Genomic DNA, 5,000 nt, shown 5'->3' with positions numbered 1-5,000 from the left:
CGGTCGGTGCAGGCAGGTCGAGGCAGCCGGCCGTCTCCCTCGACCAGCTCGGCGCACGGTCGGTGCAGCCAGGTCGAGGGGCAGAGCGCGCAAGCCAGCCGGCCGTCTCCCTCGACCAGCTCGGCGCACGGTCGGTGCAGCCAGGTCGAGGGGCAGAGAGCGCAGGCCGGCCGGCCGTCTCCCTCGACCAGTTCGGCAGACGGTCGGTGCAGGCCGTCGAGGCAGCCGGCCGTCTCCCTCGACCAGCTCTACACACGGTCGGTGCAGGCAGGTCGAGGGGCAGAGCGCGCAGGCCGGCCGGCCGTCTCCCTCGACCAGCTGGGCACACGGTCGCTGCAGAACGTCGAGCCAGCCGGCCGTCCCCCTCGACCAGCTCGGCACACGGTCGGTGCGGCCAGGTCGACGGGCAGAGAGCGCAGGCCGGCCGGCCGTCTCCCTCGACCAGTTCGGCAGAAGGTCGGTGCAGGCCGTCGAGGCAGCCGGCCGTCTCCTTCGACCAGCTCTACACACGGTCGGTGCAGGCAGGTCGAGGGGCAGAGCGCGCAGGCCGGCCGGCCGTCTCCCTCGACCAGCTGGGCACACGGTCGCTGTAGAACGTCGAGCCAGCCGGCCGTCCCCCTCGACCAGCTCGGCACACGGTCGGTGCAGGCCGTCGAGCCAGCCGGCCGTCTCCCTCGACCAGCTCGGCGCACGGTCGGTGCAGCCAGGTCGAGGGGCAGAGCGCGCAGGCCGGCCGGCCGTCTCCCTCGACCAGCTCGGCACACGGTCGGTGCAGCCAGGTCGAGGGCCCGAGAGCGCAGGCCGGCCGGCCGTCCACCTCGACCAGCTCGGCACACGGTCGGTGCAGACCGTCGAGGCAGCCGGCCGTCTCCCTCGACCAGCTCTACACACGGTCGGTGCAGCCAGGTCGAGGGCCCGAGAGCGCAGGCCGGCCGGCCGTCCACCTCGACCAGCTCGGCACACGGTCGGTGCAGACCGTCGAGGCAGCCGGCCGTCTCCCTCGACCAGCTCGGCGCACGGTCGGTGCGGCCAGGTCGAGGGGCCGAGAGCGCAGGCCGGCCGTCCGTCCCCCTCGACCAGCTGGGCACACGGTCGCTGCAGAACGTCGAGCCAGCCGGCCGTCTCCCCCGACCAGCTCGGCGCACGGTCGGTGCAGCCAGGTCGAGGGGCAGAGAGCGCAGGCCGGCCGGCCGTCTCCCTCGACCAGCTCGGCTCACGGTCGGTGCAGCCAGGTCGAGGGCCCGAGAGCGCAGGCCGGCCGGCCGTCGCCCTCGACCAGCTCGGCACACGGTCGGTGCAGGCAGGTCGAGGGGCAGAGCGCGCAGGCCGGCCGGCCGTCTCCCTCGACCAGCTCTACACACGGTCGGTGCAGGCAGGTCGAGGGACAGAGCGCTCAGGCCGGCCGGCCGTCTCCCTCGACCAGCTCGGCAGACGGTCGGTGCAGACCGTCGAGGCAGCCGGCCGTCTCCCTCGACCAGCTCGGCACACGGTCGGTGCAGGCCGGTCGAGGGGCAGAGAGCGCAGGCCGACCGTCCGTCCCCCTCGACCAAGTTGCACGAAAAAAAAACAAAAGAAATAATGGAATTGTCACTTAAGCTTTCCGAGGATCCCAGCCGGCAGACTGCCTCGACCCGCTCGGCAGACAGTCAGTGCGGTCCTCCATTCCTCCGATTTCGACCCCAGACTCAAGGTCCTGTAAAGTGTATACCCCAACTACCCCACCATCTGAGTTGGAATTTCGGTCAATTACAAAAGTCGCTTTTCCCCGCATTCGGACCATATCTTTCATAATTATAAGAGTTAAGAGACCAAACCTTCAGGAAAGTTTTTCTGGGGTCTGGTCTACAATCCCTGAAAAATTGGTGCCCCGGGGGGTCGGGTTCGGGAGGTATGAAAAAAATCTACATTGTCACTGACTTGGAACTTTCCGACCTCATTGCCATTTTGATTGTATCTTTCGTACTCTTGGGCGTAAGTGGGTGTTCTTGGTATCGAAATGTTCGTCTGGACAAGAGGAAAAAAACTACGTACTACACTCCTCCCCATCATGCACAGAAATATTTCACATTGAAAAAAGGAAGTGTCACTTAAGCTTTTCTCCAAAAAGACATATTTTCAAAAATTCACTCCTCGAACCCTGGGACACACAGGTCCAATTTATCCCCCCAGGATTGTAGCCCTTGTCAAGGCCTTTCCTTTGATACCAAACAGGTCCACCTACTCCAAGGCCTAAGCCGTGCACTCTCAAAATGGCAATTTTACTCTGAAAAAATGGAAGCCACTTAAGCTATGCGAGGGGCCCAGCGCGCAGGCAAGCCGGCAGTCTCCCTCGGTCAGCTCGGCAGACGGTCGGTGTACCCAGTCGAGGGGCCCAGCGCCTCGATTAAGTTGCACTGAAAAAAAAAAAAAAGGAAGTGTCACTTCAGGTATCCGAGGGGCGCAGCGCGCAGGCCAGCCGGCAGTCTCCCTCGACCGGCTCGGCCGACAAGTCGGTGCAGCCAAGTCGAAGGGCCTAGCGCGCCGATAGGCCGGCAGTCTCCCCTCCACTAAGTTGCACTGAAAATATGGAAGTGTCACTTCAGCTCTCCGAGGGGTCCAGTGCGCAGGTCAGCCGGCAGTCACGCTCGACCAGCTCGGCAGACAGTCGGTGCAGCCAAGTCGATTGCCGGCTGCCCTGCACCGACCGTGTTCCGAGATGGTCGAGGGAGACTGCCGGCCGGCCTGCGCTCTCGGCCCCTCGACCGGCCTGCACCGACCGTGTGTAGAGCTGGTCGAGGGAGACGGACGGTCGGCCTGCGCTCTCGGTCCCTCGACCTGGCCGCACCGACGGTGCGCCGAGCTGGTCGAGGGAGACGGCCGGCTAACTCGACGGCCTGCGCCGACCGTGTTCGCAGCTGGTCGAGGGAGGCGGACGGTCGGCCTGCGCTCTCGGCCCCTCGACCTGGCCTGCACCGACCGTGCGCCGAGCTGGTCGAGGGAGACGTCCGGCTAACTCGACGGCCTGCGCCGACCGTGTTCGCAGCTGGTCGAGGGAGGCGGACGGTCGGCCTGCGCTCTCGGCCCCTCGACCTGGCCTGCACCGACCGTGTTCCGAGATGGTCGAGGCGGACGGCCGGCTGGCTCGACGGCCTGCGCCGACCGTGCGCCCAGCTGGTCGAGGGAGGCGGACGGTCGGCCTGCGCTCTCGGCCCCTCGACCTGGCCGCACCGACGGTGCGCCGAGCTGGTCGAGGGAGACGGCCGGCTAACTCGACGGCCTGCGCCGACCGTGTTCGCAGCTGGTCGAGGGAGGCGGACGGTCGGCCTGCGCTCTCGGCCCCTCGACCTGGCCTGCACCGACCGTGTTCCGAGATGGTCGAGGCGGACGGCCGACTGGCTCGACGGCCTGCACCGACCTTGTGTAGAGCTGGTCGAGGGAGACGGACGGTCGGCCTGCGCTCTCGGCCCCTCGACCTGGCCTGCACCGACCGTGCGCCGAACTGGTCGAGGGAGACGGCCGGCTAACTCGACGGCCTGCGCCGACCGTGTTCGCAGCTGGTCGAGGGAGGCGGACGGTCGGCCTGCGCTCTCGGCCCCTCGACCTGGCCTGCACCGACCGTGTTCCGAGATGGTCGAGGCGGACGGCCGACTGGCTCGACGGCCTGCACCGACCTTGTGTAGAGCTGGTCGAGGGAGACGGACGGTCGGCCTGCGCTCTCGGCCCCTCGACCTGGCCTGCACCGACCGTGTTCGCAGCTGGTCGAGGGAGGCGGACGGTCGGCCTGCGCTCTCGGCCCCTCGACCTGGCCTGCACCGACCGTGTTCCGAGATGGTCGAGGGGGACGGCCGGCTAACTCGACGGCCTGCACCGACCGTGCGCCCAGCTGGTCGAGGGAGGCGGACGGTCGGCCTGCGCTCTCGGCCCCTCGACCTGGCCTGCACCGACCGTGTTCCGAGATGGTCGAGGCGGACGGCCGGCTGGCTCGACGGCCTGCACCGACCTTGTGTAGAGCTGGTCGAGGGAGACGGACGGTCGGCCTGCGCTCTCGGCCCCTCGACCTGGCCTGCACCGACCGTGTTCGCAGCTGGTCGAGGGAGGCGGACGGTCGGCCTGCGCTCTCGGCCCCTCGACCTGGCCTGCACCGACCGTGTTCGCAGCTGGTCGAGGGAGGCGGACGGTCGGCCTGCGCTCTCGGCCCCTCGACCTGGCCTGCACCGACCGTGTTCCGAGATGGTCGAGGGGGACGGCCGGCTAACTCGACGGCCTGCACCGACCGTGCGCCCAGCTGGTCGAGGGAGGCGGACGGTCGGCCTGCGCTCTCGGCCCCTCGACCTGGCCTGCACCGACCGTGCTCCGAGATGGTCGAGGGGGACGGACGGTCGGCCTGCGCTCTCGGCCCCTCGACCTGGCCGCACCGACCGTGCGCCGAACTGGTCGAGGGAGACGGCCGGCTAACTCGACGGCCTGCGCCGACCGTGCGCCCAGCTGGTCGAGGGAGGCGGACGGTCGGCCTGCGCTCTCGGCCCCTCGACCTGGCCTGCACCGACCGTGTTCCGAGATGGTCGAGGCGGACGGCCGGCTGGCTCGACGGCCTGCACCGACCTTGTGTAGAGCTGGTCGAGGGAGACGGACGGTCGGCCTGCGTTCTCGGCCCCTCGACCTGGCCGCACCGACCGTGCGCCGAGCTGGTCGAGGCGGACGGCCGGCTGGCTCGACGGCCTGCGCCGACCGTGCGCCCAGCTGGTCGAGGGGGACGGCCGGGCGCCCTGCGCGCTCGGCCCCTCGACACTGAAAAATGGCATTGTCACATACGCATATTTGGCCGTCGAGGGTTGGTCGCCGTGGGCTCTGCGCTAAGTCCTTCGACCACCGGGGTCCAGACATTCCGTGCAGCCAGTCCAGGGTTAGGGTTAGGGTTAAGGCTAGGGTTGGGGTAGGGTGATAGGGTTAGGGCTAGGGTTATATAGGGGTTAGGGCTAGGGTTATAGGGTTTAGGGGTTACGGTTAGGGTTAACCCTGGA

The sequence above is a fragment of the Saccostrea echinata genome, unplaced genomic scaffold, assembly GCF_033153115.1.
Source record: "Saccostrea echinata isolate AGI-Se365-2 ecotype Australia unplaced genomic scaffold, CSIRO_AGI_Sech_v1 ptg000268l, whole genome shotgun sequence".
In the NCBI taxonomy this organism is placed as follows: domain Eukaryota; kingdom Metazoa; phylum Mollusca; class Bivalvia; order Ostreida; family Ostreidae; genus Saccostrea; species Saccostrea echinata.
Note: the sequence above shows the minus strand (reverse complement) of the source record.